Genomic DNA, 20,199 nt, shown 5'->3' with positions numbered 1-20,199 from the left:
TTTTTACTCATCTGAGTGCTTGTGTAGGCAGCGCAGTGTGCACTGCTTTGCCCAGGGGCCTATAATGCTATTAAGACGCCCCTGGTGCTATCTGACAAAAACACCAGACTAGCGTTAGGAATACACCATATTTTCGTCAGTATCAATTATCACTGAAAATCTTTGATCCAAAAAAAAATTTAAATTGATTATCGTTAGAAAAAAATCAAATAGGCCTAACGGATTTAAGAATCTCAGTTCTTAGATTACTATATTTGCACTCACTGGCAGTTGCCTGCGATCAGCTCTGGGAAGTAATATTTTCCTTGATATTAGTGAAAAAGAATACTTGTATCGCGTTTTCATTACCTCTTGACGGTATGTATATATAAAAATATTTTGAAGTTTAAATGCAAGCATTCAAGAGTGTTAAAAAAGAATGAAACTTAAATTTACGCGTCATTCCGTGTCTTAAAAAGTTCTATATTTCAATAGAGATTGATGTTCGTTGGTCTAATGGTAAATGAATGTAAAATAGTAATATAATAATTATGAACGTTTCTCTTGTGCAAGAGAATACAGTGGAATGTGGTTAAGTGAAGAGCGTGTGATCCCTGGTGTTACTTAGGTTTAGCGAAAATTAATTGTCCTCGTTGGCAACCATGAGTACATGAGACGATGAGTAATCGTCTCGCTGTCCTTGTGTTGGTTGGACTTCCCCAGTTTGTGCGGCGGAGTGGCAGTTGGTGTCGAAAGAGCAGAATTAGCAATGGTGTAACGAAGACAGAGGAACGTATTTATGCATTAATTTTAGGTAAGATCAACACTCTTTCTATGTGTAACCTAATGAGTGTAATGTCAATATTCACCATGTTCTTTTTCTTATCTAGGCTATATTCTGTCTTTCGCAACAGTGCAATATCGAAAGACATTTCTGCTAAATATAAATCAATGTCAGCAGTGCGTACACACTTAGCGAACGAACAACGAACGAATGATGAAGCGAAACTTCGTTGTTCGTTCGCTGTTTGCAGTAACGTACAAATCATCAGCAAATGGTCAGAAAATATTCACGTTCGCTGATTATCCGCAATAATGGCACACGAAAATATAATTATAGCAAGTGCAGCCGTTGTTATTATAGGCGAAAAGAAAGTTAAAAAACAAAAGATGATGGTGGCAGACGCCATTCTACGAAAGTCGCAATCAATACAGAGGCACTGTCTAGCTTCATGATTTACGTCGAATGGAATCGGGACAGTTTCACAACTTCTGTCGCATTTCAGAAACAGACTTCGAAATATTACTGTGCAAAATAGGGCCAACAATTTTCAAGAAAGACACAGGCTGGCGAGAAGCAATACCTATTCAGGAAAGGCTAGCATTAACACTTCGATATCTCGCTACAGGAGATTCGTACACAAGTTTAATGTATTTATTCAAAGTGTCGAAACAGCTGATTACCAGGATTGTTCCAGAAGTATGTACAACTATAATTGAGGAACTGGAAGATTTTATTAAGGTACGACTGCAAGACAGGGGAAAGTTTCAATATACGGATACTTCACTGACAATAATTATCTTAAAATACTAAAAAGAGAGATTTGTCTGTGTTTGTCGAATGGGCATTATGCTTACGAAAAGGCACTTTTCAGTGTCAATAATTTATTTTGTGTGCACAAGATTGGAACTTTGTTTTTTTCTGGGCGTGAATTTGTCCAAAAGGAACGACATATGTTTATACGCGAACCAGGTACACTTTATCACTCCCCATTCCAGATCTTTTTATGGACTTCTGTTTTTCCCTCCGGAATGATGTCAGTAGGGACTCAATTTTCTTTTTGCTTCTGCTCCCTACAATAAACAACAAATACGTATCCACTGAAAATAAATGAACAAAAATAATTTTGAAATTTTGCATGTGTTTCATTCGCCTACTTTGCAGCTGAACATCTTTTCAATAGCTTCCCAAACATTATGTTTTCTTACTTTATTGTGGTAAGTAGGATGCTTGGAATTCCATAAAGTTTCCTGCTCCCTATATGCATTAATAAGATTTATAACAACGTCTTCCGTCCACTCCAGTTTCTACATCCTGTTGGTGAAATTGAACTAAGCGCTGCGTTTTGCCACTAACTACAAACTAGTGGCAAATCCCGTCCACAACGAATACCAACTTCCTTTGATGTACCGACAAGCGACGGATCACTTCCGAAGGCAAACCAAACGATCGGTTTGCCTTTGCTGCGACGTACACACGTTTCGATTTCAGTCAGCGAATGCATTCGTTTGTCGTTCGTTCGTTGTTTGTTCGCTAAGTGTGTACGCACCATTTTCCATTCTTGAGAGAAAATTGGTGGGGGGAGGGGCTAAGAGTAATAAATTGCCAGAAAATGGTTTCAAGGCAATTTATATGTTTGTATAATTCGCGGTATAATTTTGATTATCGCCAAGAGAAAGACAGGGAAACTCATTTTCGTATTTCCTCGTAGTCTCTTGACAAACCTCAGACCCAGTGTTGTCATGTCTACTTATTTAGATCTCATTTTTTGTACATCTATTTTTATACTTTCGACTAATTAAAAAAATACGAAATCTTCTTTTTAAAAGATCGGACAAAGTAGAGTATTCACCGATCACTGAACGAATATTGCACACTTTTATCACTGAAAATGTGGCGCTATAAACCAATTTTCTAAACTTTTATCACAGCTACAACACATTTCAATTTTATAGAGTAGGAGCCAGCGATTTTGGCAGACAGATTTTGTTAATCTGAACTCCAGAGCGAGTTACTCACCGATGCAAGGTCGATTGATATCTTCTGAAGCTGGAATGGGTAGGACATAAGGATAAACATACAGGCCTGAGATCCGAGTGGACTTGGACAGTACTTCTAAAAACTATGCACATATAGCTAACCTATAGAATTACATTAGTCTATAATGTGTGCATGTACGTATATGAAAAGGGACCAGTTCCTGGCACACATTTTTCGAGATAATTCCAATCGCTGAATAGTCTTTTCCTCGTTACTATGAAGTATAAAGACAATCTATATAATAAAAAAAACTCTTCTATAATAAACAGACTTACTGATTCGACAACTTGAATATCCTTAAACCCTATACGTAGGTTTCTGTTAATCCTTAGTTAATAGATAAGACTGAGTTTTACGAAACACAGACATTAAGAGCTGGAAAATGGAAGGCAGTAATGATCAAAATAATTATAACAGTTTATTTTTTTAACCAGCAGACGTGCAGCCTTTAAATTTAAAACAAAGACTCGCTCATAAAATTGAGTTAGACTATTCATCTCATCTCTCAGAATTGCTTCTAAAATGTATAAGGAGTATAAAAAAAATTCAATTTCATGTACTCCCTTCAAATAACTTTTCAGGTATTTTTACTTCCTAACAGAGCAGAGAGGAGAAAGAAAGGAGTTGACGGTTAAAGTATATTATATTTTAACTAGAGACGTAAAATTTAAAGTGAAGGTTACTCTCTACAATTTTGGTTAAACATTCTTAGATTTTTTAAATACCATCTCCTAAGGTAGTGAAGGTTACTCTCTACAATTTTGGTTAAACATTCTTAGATTTTTTAAATACCATCTCCTAAGGTAATGATGAAAAGGCAGAAGGGAGAGAGAAATCTCATGTCATCCGATCTCAAAGAAAGTCGATAACTGGGGATCTTTGCGATCACAAAATACGAATAAGGTATTATTTTGTCCGACTTTGTCCCTAACTAAAGGGGTGGAGTGGGACAAAAATGGGTAAAAAATTAAATTAGATATATTAGCGGTTTTTGAGACGAAAATTACGAATAATACAACTTGTGCGAATTCAATATGGCAGTTTCAGTACTATGAATTATATAAAAAAATAAAACATAGCCCAGATAGACATAAACACAGTTAACACATGTACAGTATTTAAGGGGGTAATGTAACACCCTTCGATAATATACATTTAGTAAAATTCAAAAGTATATTTTCTATGAATGAATTTGTGCTGGAATTTAGTATAGTCATCAGCCAATACTTCTAGATTAATAAACAACTTTTGAGAATCCATGGAATATTTATTGAGAATGGTAATTATATTTTCAATTGGTGCAATTTGTGCAAGGAAAATTGGTTTCTCCGATATTTTGTACGATTTTGAATATTTTAAAATGGTTTCTTCTCTCTTTTATTCACAATGTGTGTGTTAAATTATTGCCATTGCAATATCCATTGAAATCCTATTTGTTATACCTTTATAAATTTAACTTCTGCAGCATGCATTTTTACCCAATTAACCAAATTATATTTTGATCAATAAGAAGAATCGTAATTTTACTAACATGAATTGGCGCACGACCAGTGGACATTATTACTGGACAAATCTTATATATTGATCTGATAAAGGTAGGATTTTATATATATATATATATATATATATATGTGTGTGTGTGTGTGTGTGTGTGTGTGTGTGTGTGTGTGTGTGTGTGTGTGTGTGTGTATGTATATATGCTTTTTCCTTTTAATTTGGAAAATGTAGGAGGCGTATTGTAAAATTATTGCGAACGAGTCATTTACATGTATTTAAGGCATTTTTCGAATCGGACTGTACCGTGGTGTGTTTCATGATAATAATAATAATAATAATAATAATAATAATAATAATAATAATAATAATAATAATAATACCGGTAATACTAATAATAATAATAATAATAATAATAATAATAATAATAATACAATCTGCGGGTATGAAAATATAAACAACGACTCAGAATGTTATCGCAAGTCAATTATGTAGCTCATACAAACAATATTGGCTCGCCTACTGGAAAAGTCATCGAGGTCACCTGCCAAAATCGCTGCCTCTGACTGTATCTCTGCAGCAAGCAATCTGAAGCTGGAATGGGTAGGGCATAAGGGTAAACATACAGAACCGAGATCCGAGTGGGCTTAAATGGACAGTCACTTCCAAAAACTATACACATCTAGCTAAACTATAGAACTACAGTAATCTATGTGTCAGAGGGCTGCATTGGAGTTAAATCGCTTGCTTGAATTCGGTCGCCCTCGAGTGAGATGCGATCTGTCGTAACACGCTCGTAAGAAACACGAAGCACAGTACAAGGTAATCTCACCGACATGTCTTATCTTGTATGGAAGGCGACAGATAAGATACACAGATGTCTTGATCACTCCATAGAAATAAGGATTCATTTTCTGCGTTTATGATACGTCTAATGGAGCGGTCTCAAGGTTAAAACTGCACTGGGCAAAGCATCGTTAGTCATTGCGAAACCCGATCGCAGATTGATGTAACCTTGAGAGCGCTGATTGTAACGCTTCTGTGATAAGACGTACACCCACATCACCTTCGATTCTTAACATATTATAATTATTTCACGTTAGGCATGTAAATAATCCGTAGCGTGTGACACTGTGAGTGGTCTCTGCGTAAGAAAATGAAAGTAAGCTTTCTGAATGGATATATTCCATATATCGTCGCTAAAAAGACGAAGTGGCGTAAGCGACAAATGTGTAATTTTACAGGAGAGCAGTTGAAAGAAAAGTGTGTTTATATGCGGACCTACAACTCAAAGTAATAAATTGACACGTCAAAGATAATACATTGATTCAGTTCGTTTATTGTTCCTCTTAATAAGGACTAATGGCAAACTCTAAAATGTTGATACCTTATAGGCCAAGAAGGCCTTAATTGGAGATACGTCTGTTCGAAAGATTTCACTCATAATAGGAAGGCACTTACGCCATACACATGACAGATCGTATAATACTAATTTATGCTATTGCTTTGAGTTGTATTATTCTTTATTTTTTGACTAATTTTATTTATTTTTTTATTTTTATTATACATTATAATTACGGTATTTGAAAGTCTAGGAAATAAAGAGGATTATAAACTTATTTTAATAAAGCAACATAAAGAATTTTTTTTTTAAATTACATAAAATTAATGACTAGTGTATTTATTTGTTTACAAACAATTTTAAGAAACATAAACAAGTATTGAAAATGTTCTTGGGTTAATAATAATAATTGTACCCTAGAATTAATGTGGGAGTTCCTTGTAGAACGTTTCATAAACAACATCTCTTATTACTGGTGTTGACCCTTTGCATAGGTGCTGCAAATCGTTGTACTTCTCAACCGAAATCTTTGGAGAGGTGACATTAAGAAGAGGCAGAGGAAGCTTCAAAATTTCCCAAATATTCCGTGATTTCGGAGATAGCTGCTCATAATGTTCGTCCAAATGACTAGTTTTTACAAAAACGCAGTTAGGGTCGTCTTTGGTCACTCTGACTTCTCTGACTGTAGTCCAATCAATCTTATTTCCAGACTGAAATTCTCTCAGAGATCGGATCCGAAGGCTCTCTGAAATACTTTTGTAGTCAAAGAAATCTTCTACCCTCATAGAGTGTACTTCATACGGAGCAGCACGTCGAGCAAGTCGCACAATAGGTACCAGCTGGCAAGGTATGAATATGTCTCCTGCCTGAGCCAGAGCTGTTGAGATAGTGCTGTGTGCAGAATCACCTTCGTTTTGACCATGGTTAGGTTCAAAGAGGCACAAATTGATAGACAGTAAATTCTTAGAGTTGCTTAGAATGTACAAAAGCATGGTTACTACAATGGTATTCTTATTCTGGCCACTGAAACCATCAGCAAACAGCCTGACATTCTTTACACCTTTGGCATCTAGTTCTTGGAGGTAGATTCCCACACAGGTTGCAATCTCAGAAGATCCCCTCTTGCTGATAGTCTCGTTCCACAGGAAGCAATGGCAGTCTTTGTTGGCAATGTTGTACACTGTGAAGTTATACACTGACAAACGCCTTCGATAGAAGACTGCACTTTCTTTGGAAATAGGTAGTTGAATAACTTGCTGAAGATCAAATACCGCATTGCAAATTCTATAGGATTTTCTTTGGCAGCCATTTTTGCATCGTTTTTCTTATTTCTTACAGCATTCTTTTCTTCTGTATGTTTATTGTACATACCCTGCAACTCAATTTTCTTTACATCATCAGCATCACGGTAAGTTGCACACAAACTGCACTGGTCCTTCTTAGGGTGGTGGAACAATAGGTTCATTGATTTGAAAACTGTGTAATAAGTCTGATAACTAGCCTTGGGCTGTGAGATGGTTTCTTCATTATACATAGCATGCATTTTAGACAGTGTCAGGTCTGGGTGTAAGTATTCACGAGACGTGGACTTGCGGTAATAATGGGATTCCATTCGTGGAAACTTATTTATATGAGCGACAACAGAATCTCTAAGCAGCTTATCTTGTAGTTTGAGTCTTTCATTTCGGCCTCCGCGGTTTTCGGGAGCAATCATACCTTCGGGAGTCTTCTTTTCAAGTAACGTGCGCATTGTCCTCTCTGAAATACCCAGAGAGTTTGGAAACATTGTTTTGCATACGTTAACAGTATCATTATTGTGAGGTAGACTGTAGATCAATGTACTATACCTCCTAGAGTTTTCAGCATCTGTTCTCTTCTGTTTTACGGATTTGACTTTCACATGCCGCATAATGCACTCTCGTTGCAACTGTAGGCTTTTCGTTCCGTAGAAACTTGAAAAAATATTTACTCTCTCAACATCTGTTACTTGCTTACATTGCTTATTACACTTTTCATTGCACCGAGATTTTAATTGGCGAGCTGGTACGAGTTTCTTTGTTTTAGTACTTGTGTATGCTTCACCTACAGTTATTTTCTTGTGTGCCACGTTCTTCTTGTTTTCACGGCGAATCTTCTTTAATGGAACTTCTCTCCTTTCACCCTCCACTGCATAGAGATTTGAAAGATGTGGTGACATAGATGTACTTGGAAGTTCAGTATTCTTAACTACCTTAAACACTTTTTTACGTGATGACTGTTGAAGTTGTTGTTCTTCTTCAGAAGATTCTTCTGGACGATGGAAAGTGCATTTATTATTGTCACTTGAATGCTTAACACATAGTAAACATTTACAAAGTTTGCAAATATCAGAAGCTTCACTTTTGCATTTGAGAAACTGACACTTTTCAGAATATTGTGGATCACAGTCACTGTCATCACAGTCACTAATTGGCAAGTCCAGCACGCGTCTTTTATTTTCTTCATGACAACACTGCTCCTTTGTAATAGTACTATCAGCAGTTCTAGCTTCTACATCGGCTTCAAAATTGTTTTGTGTGTGGCTTTTCAAAATACTAACAGGAGCATCCATAGACTCCGATTCTGATTCTTCGTTCGCAGAATTTTCTTTTGAATAATCCACCTGAATCACTTTCCCGTAATAATATTTTTTCTCCGGTAACCAGTACATTTTAATTTCAACTCCTACCTTCACTGTGTCACAATCAATACTTTCAATCTCATTAGATGATACCACATTAGTAGATCCATCTCTCCATTTTACTATTACGTCCATGTTTGATATAATGCAATGCCGCTTTAATAAGACTGATAATACACTATTGCTTTGCAGAGACTGTTTCTTTTTGTGCCAATTTCATACTCCAGACAGCTTGTGCCAATTTCATACTCCAGACAGCTTAATAGTGTTGAAATAGTTTGTTTGCTCGAATTTACAAATAAATGTTCATTTTTGGCATCACGTGGCAATCCATGGATTACAGGGAGCCTAGCAATACACTGCACACATAGACGTAACGACCAATTTTAAAAATGGTAATACCTAACGAAGAGACGTAAGTGACTTGCGAGTCTGATACGCCAGTTCGTCTGAAAAAGAATGAAAGAGCAATGGCATTTACGACGATAACACGATGTTCACTGCCTAGTAACCATTAGAGATGGATGTACGCCAGTTCGTCAGAATATAGATATGGTCCAACGAAGTGTGCTGGCGAAGTATCTCCAAATTTTTGGTTTTGGCGCTTACGTCACTTCGTCAGATAAGCGACGATATGTGTAAAAATATTTAAAATGACGAAAGCTAATCAACTATAGAACATTGTATAAATGAACACACACAGATATATATATATATATATATATATATATATATATATATATACGAGGCGCATCCAGAAAGTAAGTTTCCCGATTTTTTCCCCTTGAAAGTAAACGTAATTAGCCGTGTCAATTGCGCATGCGTAACAGATCTATGACGTATCAATCATATGCCAGCCGGACAGGTTCCGCCTGGTCCCAGTAGCGTGGCAGCAGTGGTCCGAAATGGAAGCTCTTATTCCTTCTCCCGCCGCCTGCGAGGTTCGGTCGGTGATAAAGTTCTTTAATGCACAAAGCATTGCGCCAATTGAAATTCATCGGCAGCTCTGTCAGGTCTATGGGTCGAACATCATGAGTAAGCAGATGGTGCGTCGCTGGTGTAGGCAGTTTTCCGAAGGTCGTCAAAGTGTCCATGATGAAGAGCGCAGTGGGCGACTGTCCCTCATCAATGATGATCGTGTTGAGCTGGTGCGGCAGTGCATCATGGAGAACCGTCGCTTCACGATTACGGAGCTGAGCAGCCATTTTCCGCAGATATCGCGATCCTTGTTGCATGAGATTGTCACTAAGCACCTGCTGTTCAAAAAAGTGTGTGCCATGTGGGTGCCGAAAAACCTGACACCCGAACACAAAATGCAACGTTTAGGAGCAGCACTAACATTTCTGCAATGGTATCACGATGACGGCGACGAGTTCCTCGAGAGGATCGTCACGGGCGATGAGACTTGGATTTCGCACTTCACCCCGGAAACCAAGCAGCAGTCAATGCATTGGCGGCATAGTGGATTTCCGGTCAGGACGAAATTCAAACAGACACTGTCGGTATGGAAAGTGATGTGCACGGTGTTCTGGGACAGGAAGGGTATTCTGCTCATTGACTTCCTTCCAAAAGGTGAAACAGTGAACGCTGACCGTTACTGTGAAACACTGCGAAAATTGCGACGTGCCATTCAAAACAAGAGGCATGGAATGCTTACTGCAGGTGTTGTGCTCCTCCATGACAGTGCTCGTCCACATACGGCTCGGCGCACAGCAGCTGTTTTGACGGAATTTGGCTGGGAGTTGTTTGATCATCCACCCTACAGTCCTGATCTTGCTCTCAGCGATTTTCACGTTTTCTTGCACCTCAAGAAATTCCTGTCCTCCGGTGAGCGTTTTGGCAACGACGAAGAGCTGAAGACGTCTGTCACACGCTGATTCCATTCACAGGCGGCAGAGTTCTACGACAGAGGGATACAAAAGTTGATTCCACGATACGACAAGTGTCTCAATTCTGATGGTGGCTATGTTGAAAAATAGCTGAAACATTGCTGTATATATGTGTGTATATATATATATATATATATATATATATATATATATATATATATATATACACACACACACACACACACACACATTATGCATAACCGAAAATGTAGTTGTAAACAATTAAAAATAATTTTTAAAAAGATGAAACTCCTTGAATCTGTGCTCAAATGATATTCTAAAATCTTTCAAAATTTCACTGTATCTAAGATGGTGCTGTTCTGTTAAACCAGATAACCATTTACCGTTCCCGAGTTTCCAATAACGTGAGCCTCATGATAAAACATTTGATTTTGTCATACATGTCAGTTCTTAAGCTATCTTTCCCTTGTAGGCTTTGACTAAGACACAGTGATATGACTAAGAAAGGCTAAATCTTGTATCAATTCCTCATCAATAAGCTCTGGTACTGGGTGCTTAAAGACTGTCTAAAAATTCCTTTATCTCAATCTTATTAGTTCCACTTTCTGTAAACAAATAATCTTTTTCCAAACTTTCTCGTAACGCATAGTTTTCAGGTTTTCTAGCCACTTTAGACAGAGCCATTTCTCTACGGACGCTAACGGAAAGCAATGTGTAACTGTAAGTGACCGAGTCGGTCTGTTCATATTACTCGGTGTTTGACGTTACTGCCCTCGTGAGGGCAGCGTTATTCTGGAAGGAGCCAGGTCTGCCCGATTAGCTCATGTTTGAGACCGCTGGTCTAATGGAACGGTGCTGCAGAGGAAGATGAAATAATTTTAGAAAAAAAAGTTTTCTAGTACTGTTTTGTTAGCGATGTAGTGATAACATATAATCTCAAAGGAAATTTTAATATGTCAGTTATTGTGCTGTGTGGGAGAGTTTTTGTATGGTTATTGTGACTGACTGACCGTAACACAGTACAAATAACTGTAATGTTTTAAGTTACTTAGAATCTTAGGATACTCCAGCTATTTCATATTTACTTCAAGAAAAGACCAAAATATGATATACAAAAAAGAGGGATTGAAATAAAACAAATTTATGTGTCCAAATTGTGATATTAAATATACATTTCCCTTCCGTCACTTTTAAGTGTTTGCATTATAACAAGATAGACTAAAGAAAGAGTATTTGAAACAATAGTTAATGGAATAAGTCAACTTAAACTATAAAGGAACATATTTCTTCAACAAAAATATTCCCATGTTCATTTAACAAAAAACTCACATCGACATGACATTTTCATGGAATCACTCTTTTATATAAAGTGTCACATAATCAGATCTTCTTTCTGGACAAAATTTACATACGTGTCTTCAGATGAGTTGTAGCAGAAGAGAATGACAACAAAGTTGATCAATGTTTACAAGAAACGTAACCCACCTTTTTATCATCCTGTGAAGTCACAAGTAAGAATTTTATTTGTCCCATATATCACTCTTCATCAGGGGCGGCCGGTCCTTAGGGGCCACCGGGGCCGTGCCCCACCAATATTTCGTCCCCCATAATTTTTTTTCGCATTTAAAATACGTAAATTTTGTTCAAGACTGTACTGGATTCATATTTGTTTCAGTAAATTTCATCACATTACGCGATGTGTGTCAGCAAAACGTCAAAGATTGTATGGCATTAAATATTGTGAGCTTGGGCCCGCGTCAAAGGGCCCCACAGCTTGAATCACTTTAGCGTTCAACTGCCATGGTGCGCGGCGTGCAATGTCGCATTCGCTACGGACGGAAATTCACGAAGTGTTACGAGTTAAGATTACGAGTATATGCTTCGTTGGGGCTTGTCCAAGCTGGCCCGCTGACGGATGGAAGCAACTGTCGCAGATATTTTTGTTCTGTCAACAATCGCACAGCGGAGGTTCTGAAACAAAGTCAACAGCCTTCCAATTTAGAAAATAAACTCTTAGCTCAAGCATATGATGGTGCTGCAGTAATGAGTGGAAACCAGGGTGAGGTCCAGACTTTGATGCAAAAACATTTCTTTATGCGAAATTTGTTCGCTGTTACGCCCACCAACTTAATTTAGTTATAAAAAAAATACATATTCATAACGCATTAAATCAGTGAAGTTGTTTTTTTGCAAATATTACTGGATTCATAGCATTCTTCTCCACTTCACCTAACGCAGTGACCTACTGCGATCTGTGTGCAGTAAGCGCATACCAACCATTTCAGCAATACGATGGAACTTTCAGTCCCGAGTTGTATCCTCCGTTAAGGGAAATAAAGCGGAACTATTTAAATGCTTCGGAAGGATTGAAGAGGGAGATGACTCAAATGACTGGAATGATATAACCAGTGAGAGAAGCTTTTGGTCTAAAAAACTTGTTAAATAATAACGATAATGAATTTTTGTTTTTCTAAATTTCTTTTATGACTTAATGAAACATGTTGATATATTATAGAGTATAATACAGATGCAAACTGGAAATAGATTGAGAATATCTGACGCATTACAACATTTTGAGTCAGCTGTATTGGAAATAGGAAAGAACACTAACAGGTATGAAATAAATGTCAATGATGAAGAAGAATGTTCGTTTCATCCAAGAAAAAGGGTAAAACTCAGTAGGCAAGTAAACCTATCGGCAGATGTCAAAGAAATATGCGATATCATTATCGACCAATTCAATTACGTTTCCTGCAATCACATTATATTTGGCAGCTTTAAGGGGAATTGGACGTTATCGCATGCAAAGTAATGATAAAAATAGCCTATCTTCAAGCAGTCATAAATGTAATACTATTTATCACAGCTATTTCATTTTTTTAGTGATATATGTATACATATTAAGCTTTAAAATGAAAAAAGAATGGTTGATCTAGTGTAAATCCTAACCTTAAATTAATTGTTAAATTTAAACATATTTTTATATAAATTCACTACATATCTGTGATTAGGTACACTCTATTCACTTATCATAGCACACATTGAATTAAAATTTTGGCCACTTACTGCTAATAGATACTAAAACATACCCTACTAAAATTATTAAAATATCTATAATACTATGGGCATAGGGCTTATACTAATCTTCAATTTTTTAAATGTATTCACGGTGATGATTTCTATAAGTCCTATGCCCATAATATTACAAGTACATGAATAATTTTAGTAGGGTATGTTTTAGTATCTATTAGCAGTAAGTGGTCAAATTTTCAATTCAATATGTGCTATAATAAGTAAATAGAGTGTACCTAATCACAGACATATAGTGAATTTATAAAAAAAAATTGTGCTTAATTAAAAAAATTAATTAAAGGATAAAGATTTCCTCTAGAGTATCCATTCTTTTTCATTTTAAAGCTTAATATGCATAGACACATAGCTAACAAAAATGAAAGACCTCTGACAAATAGTATTATATTTATGACTGCTTGAAGATAGGCTATTTTTAGCATTATTTTGCATGCGATAATGACCAACTCCCCTTAATATGCTTGATCCAAAGAAATTAGCTTCATATAGAGATAAGTTCCCCACCGACCTGGCTAATATTTTCGTAAAAAATTACAGTCCTTTAATTTCCAAAGAAAAATTTATTAATGAACTATCAGTGATCTATCGAAATGATACATTTAAAGACATTTCCTCTGTGTGTGTGATTTTTTCAGTTATTTTATGGATTACTCCTTTGAAGATTCATTCTCTGAAGTGGGAAAAGTCCTTCGAACCGCACTAAAAACACCTGTTTCAACAGCTGTGTCAGAACGGAGTTTCAGCATATTAAACAGGATAAAAACATTTCTCAAAAACACCATGGGTCAAGATAGGCTGAATTCGTTGGCTTTTTGCCCTATTCTTAAGGAGCATCTCCATCAAATTCCGAACTTAAGAACAGGATCATGAGAAAAGTTTGCCAGAAAGGACAGACGAACACATCTTTTTTATAAATACTTCTGCAAATTGGCGAGTTTAATATTGAATTTGAGTTATTATATAGGTGGTATTTGGTTATATTATTTTAAGTAGAAACAACTGAAATGAAGTAAAAAAATTAGGTACATTATTTAAAGCATATCGCAAAATTTGTGAAATATCTGGTCGCACCAATAAAAATGATCAGGAACTGCCACTGCTCTTCATACCTTCTTTAAAACTTAACATTTATTCTTTGTTGAGTAGTTTCAACTTCACCACATCTTTTAGCTCGCGCTCCATTTTTGACAGTGTACTTACTTGCCGATATCAAGAACGAATGTCTAACGCTCGGATTATACCGTTCAAGGATTTATCGCTCGCAAACTTTTACCATCATGCTTGTGCGCTACCTATCGGATTATGTTATGAACTAATTGGCGCGTGAGTTAAAACGTCCGATGCAGACCTCTGCTATGTGTGCATGTACGTATATGAAAAGGGACCAATTTCCGGCACTCATTTTTCGAGATAATTCCAATTGCCGCTGCATAATCTTTTCCTCGTTACTATGAAGTATAAAGACAATCTATAAAATTAAAAAAAAACTATTCTACAAGGTGCGGCAAAGGAATCGAACGGTTTTAGAAGGCCGTTTACTGAGCAACATGAGGGGTTATGGATATCGACCGACCGTCGTTTGTTAGCATTTTTTTATGCCATTTTGTGTAATCATGGAAGTATGGAGCTCGAAGATTCGTGCTTTCGTTATCGAGACATTAAGAATGCTGATTCAGTTGTGAAAACTCAGCGTGTCTTTCGTCTCCAATTTAATGTTGGCCGCCATGGAGACGTTCCTACTCGCAACACCATATTGAGATGGCTACAAAACTTTCGATTATCAGCATCAGCTTGCAAGAAGAAACCACTAGGACACGTTCGAAGTGTACGAACGCCAGATAACATTAAGCGAGTAAGAGTGGCTGTTACGAGGAGTCCACATCGATCAGCTAGACGGCAGGCTATAGCACCGCGACTTTAAGAACGTTCTGTGCGCCGAATATTGCATTCAGATCTTAAGTTTCATCCATATAAACTTATGATTGTTCAGCAATTGAATGAGGGAGACTGTCCAACGCAGGACATTCGCCGAGAGAATGGTGGAAATTTTGGCTGACGAAGTTATGTTCATGAGTGACGAGGCACATTTCAATTTAAATGGCTATATTAACAAGCAGAACTTCAGATACTGGTCCCCGAAAATCCTAACGAACTACACGAGCGTCCGCTTCACTGTGCAAAGGTTACAGTTTGATGTGCTGTGTCTAGATGCTGCGTCATAGGCCCGTATTTTTTGAGGAGAACGGAAACACTGTGACAGTGAATAGTGAACGCTACGTAGAAATGCTGAGGACATTTCTTCAAACAGAAAGGCGTTTACGTGGGATTGATGGACAAATTGTATGGTTTCAGCAAGATGGTGCCACGGCAGAAAATTCAATGACAGTTCTGCGCCGCATGTTTCCAGGACATCATTTCTCGGCGTGGCGACATTCCCTGGCCTCCCCGGTCGCCTGACCTTACCGTCTGCGACTACTTTCTGTTGGGTTACCTGAAGTCCAAAGTGTACGTAAACAGACCCAAACAACTGATGGTCTGAAGATTGGCATTGGCCAGGAAATCGCCAACATTGATGGCGAAACTCAGGGAAAGACTTGAAGAGTGAATAGAGAGAGACGGACACTATTTTAAATTTTCAAAACATCTAAATGTATGTCAACAAAATGGCATAGATAGCCAGCTTTTTTGACAGTAACACATATTTTGTTCTACTGGACGTAACTACTGAGTTATTTCCATTTGAAAATCGTCCGATTCCTCTGCCGCACCTTATATAATCAACAGACTGACTGATTCGTCAACTTAAATCTCCTTAAACCCTACAGTCTAGTAGATATCTGTTAATCCTTAGACAATAGCTAAGACTGAGTTTTACGAAATATGAACATTAAGAGTTAGAAAATGGGAGGCAGTAATGATCAAAATAATTATACCGATATATTTTTTTAACCAGCAGACGTGCAGCCTTTAAATTTCAAACAAAGATTCACTCATAAAATTGGGTTAGACTACTCATCTCATATCTCAGAATTGTTTCTAAAATGTATAATGAATGTAAACAAATTCAATTTCACGTACTCCCTTCAAATAACTTTTCAGTTTTTTTATACTGAAAGAACAGAAAGGGGAGAGAAAGGAGTTGACGGTTTTAAACATTCACTAAAGTATATTTAACAAGAGATGTAAAATTTAAAATGAAGGTTACTCTCTATAATATTGGTTAAACATTCTTAGTTTTTTTAAAATACCATCTCCTAAGCAGGGGCTGTTATTTAAGTGAAGTAGGTGAAGTGCCAATTCAACTATTTACGTGAAAACACAATTTTATCTCGTATTAATAATTAATTCTAGTTATTACCGGTTCCGTATTTCTAAAATAAAAAAGTCTTCTTTCCGGTCGTTATTAACAGTGTTTAGTTGTACAGGGACATCACTTTATTTTTACCAACATTTTTAACATTAACCTGGCTATACTCGGAAACACTGTTGCCCCATTCCATTACAGGAGTTTGATGTTACTAGTGCAATATGTAAACAAATCATTTTACTAGGTATAGAAGGAGAGAAAAGTAGTGTATCCATTTATGTTGTAGGGAAATACGATTTACGATTTTCAGTTTGATCATCACTTTTACGGAATTTATCAAAATAAAATAGAGTAGTAACAATTTTTTTCAAAAACTCAACTTTTCAGGCGGCTATGTTCGTTATGTAATGTCTACTTTATTTAGCATATTAATTATTGATGTTATCATACAATATAGAGAGTGCATTTAAATTGAGGGGGTCATAAGTAACGGGCACTTAAGTTACTTTTGAGAAAATGGGGTTTAAATATTTAAGCTTACGTAAAATCGGTGAAATTTTTTATTTAAAATTTAATGTGTGATGCGATTAAAATATCCCTTTGCCACTAAAATTTTAGACACTTTTGCTTACACTGGATGCAATTAACTCATGTTATTACAAATGCCACTAGCATTCCTTTGCTTCTAGCCACCTCAATTCAAAAAAAGTTAATCTGAATTTTTAAACAAGTTGCTGAAAATGGTTGCCGTTCATTACAATGCAGGCTTCAATTCAGTACGCATATTATTAAAAACATTTTGAAGCATATTCTCTGAAATTGAATTTATCGTTTCTTGAATATAATTTTTAGTACGATATTATTAATATAGGTTCTTTCTTCTATAGAAAACGCAATCATATTTATGAAACACACTATACACTGCAGTGTTTACTTCACTGCTTGAAGACTTCGAATGCAACAGCGGCCGTAAGTTTGTGTGTCTGACGGGAGCAAGGACATTAGTGAAGGGGTGAGAGTGAAGTACATTCAGAAATGCAGGTACAATAAAAATGCAAGTAAAAATAAAATGATGTCCCTGTATAAATAGTAGCCTACTTATAACCATCCGCTGAATAGAATGTCAACTGGTACGAGCTCCGAGCGGTGTCTATTGGAACTTACAATACTGTAGATGTGAAATTATTTGGGCTACCGTTCTCATACAGCACTTGGTTTCTATGGTAACGTGACGTCACGCACTAAAGAAAGATTTTATCAGTGAAGTGCGTTTCCGAGTCAGTTACAGAGAACTGTCAGGCTTGTAGGTGGAGTAACCAGTTTGCAGATGAACTGTACTATAGTCCCGTCGCTCTAATTTCCGGCAGCCAATCGCGTTGCAGGTCGGCTACATTTAAACGTGTGCGTCTTGTGATTCCCTGAGGAAGACGTAATTCATTTCGTAAGGCTCGATAAATACTTAATATAATCGCCCGCTATTTTGGCTCTTTCGTTGGCGTTCGCAGAAAGCACACGAAGACGTTATTTGCCGCTCAATTATTTGCTGAATTACAGTGCGTTTGATTTATTATCATAGGAGCTACGACATGATAATGTTTAACGGTGTGGCGAATAGATTCCTCGTATGGAAGCACGGCAACGAAAGAACAAAAATGGCGAACGATACTACCTACCTAGAATTTATAGAGCTTTCACTTCCTAAGACGTAAGCAAAGAGGAGGAGTCACGCCGGGAGTAACAGCGTCGCGACTATAGTAATAGAAAAGGGTCGAAGCTGGTCTCCAAGGCCGGGGGCTATTGTTTAAGGGCTGTGAAATTTTACTGTATGTACTACCTTACTCGAGAAAAGTATCCTCATTTCTTGTGTCTAAGCAGCCACCCTTGCAGCGGTAAATTAGCTGACTATATGTTATTTTATCAGGAATGCACGCCACATACATTCGTAAAGTTTAAAAGTTGTTTTCCGCCGCGTGTGTTATTTCTTTCCATGAGTTTGAAAGTTTTGTTCCAGCTCTTGTACTTGAAAGTTTAACGCGCGCGTAAATGTACACATCTAGTTTAGTACTTATTAACTTATTATTTAATGTATTTAGAGTATATTAGTGATAAGTATATATAGTGTATTAATCCTACATCGTAATGTATATTGTATGTTTAATCACTATAGTGCTATTATGCAAATACTTAGGTACCAGTACACCGAAAATGTTGATAAATGAGTGCGAAATATGTATCCCGAAATGGCATGGTTTGTAATATATTACAAATGCCGTTTTGTGAACTTAAATATGAGGATGAAAATATGTTTTAAATTCTGGACAAATCTTGTATATTGATCTAGTAAGGGTAGTAGTAGGTACCCTTACCAGATCAATATTATATATACAGTCAACTCCGGTTATAGTGAACCTCTGCGGACCAGCATATTTCGTTCACTATGTCCGAGGTTCACTAAAACCGAAGTGTCTATTTTTATACTACTGTATGTTGCTATACATACAGTATTAATGCCCTTTTGGGACAGACCACATTCAATATCAGTACTAATCTTCGCTGTATCTTCCATCTTCCAACATTCTGATGTTCACAGTTCGAAAATTGAATCTGATCTGGCCATGTAGGTAGTAGGCACTGACCGATTTCGCACCTTTTCCCACTAGAGGTATGCTACTGTGTACACGGCCTTGGAATTTCCCCGGGTTCACTTTCACAAAGATGCGGGAGGAAGGGTTGAGGACCATTATACTGTAATCCTTCTTGTATTTACCCTTTGGTCATCACTCTACTCCCTTTCACAAAAGAAAACACTTTCTCTTCCTATTCTTCGAATAACCTCTTTTAAAGGAGTCAGAACTAATCCTTCCTTTATCCCTCACTGCATACACAATTCTCTTTAACATGTTTCAAGCTGTCCAGGAGGCTGAACAAATTCTTTGTCTTTCAATGCACTTAAGAAGTAGAAGGTTTGAGATTTTGTTCTGAACATATTTTTGGAAGTTTATAGGAGAAAGTGTTTCCTAAATTACCATTTTGAAATTACATTTTCTTGGGAAAGTTATAGTTTTAGGTTTACTATAACCGAAGTTAGGGTTCACTATAAACGGAAATATTAATGTAAGTTCATTATAGCCGAATGTTCACTACAACCGAGTGAACATTGCAATGCTTTTGCCTTGTAATTTAGAAAATGTAGGAGAAGTATTGTAAAATCATTGCGAACGAATTTTTTTTATATTGTATTGGGTTATTTTGGTGTGTTTCATAATAATGATAATTGATATGAGCTGCTGGTATGAAAATATAAACGACTCAGAATGTTATCGCATCTCATTCATGCAGCTTACACAAACACACCTACCAAAATCGCTGTGTCCGACTGCAAGAGCAGTGATTGATAAGACTACTCACTATGACTGCATCTCGATTTTACTTTCTAGAGGAAGAGGGCAGAGGATGCGTAACTATTTTGTATACCTATACCTGCGTTGTGACGTCATATATACAGTGCTACTATAAATGATCTTTCCAATTACAAACTGGAATAACTATCGTTACGAGACACTTAGAAACATGATATTGGTATCAATGGAAAGAGAAGCTCAAATATTTTTGTTATGTTGGTGAACCTGTCGCATATTTATTAATTTCGTTGCTAGG

General features: G+C 36.8%; 1 protein-coding gene across 1 annotated transcript in view; it reads left to right on the top strand.

Moving 5' to 3' along the window:
• Positions 1-646: 646 nt before the first annotated feature.
• The window catches only part of LOC138696479 (NFX1-type zinc finger-containing protein 1-like), a 108,014-nt gene continuing 88,461 nt past the window's right edge, over positions 647-20,199 (top strand). The window contains exon 1 of the mRNA XM_069821492.1: positions 647-793. The gene's annotated coding sequence lies outside the window, so the exon portion shown is untranslated. The remainder of the gene's footprint in view (positions 794-20,199) is intronic.

Source organism: Periplaneta americana, chromosome 3 (assembly GCF_040183065.1).
Source record: "Periplaneta americana isolate PAMFEO1 chromosome 3, P.americana_PAMFEO1_priV1, whole genome shotgun sequence".
NCBI lineage: Eukaryota > Metazoa > Arthropoda > Insecta > Blattodea > Blattidae > Periplaneta > Periplaneta americana.
This window is presented reverse-complemented; position numbering and strand designations above follow the sequence as displayed.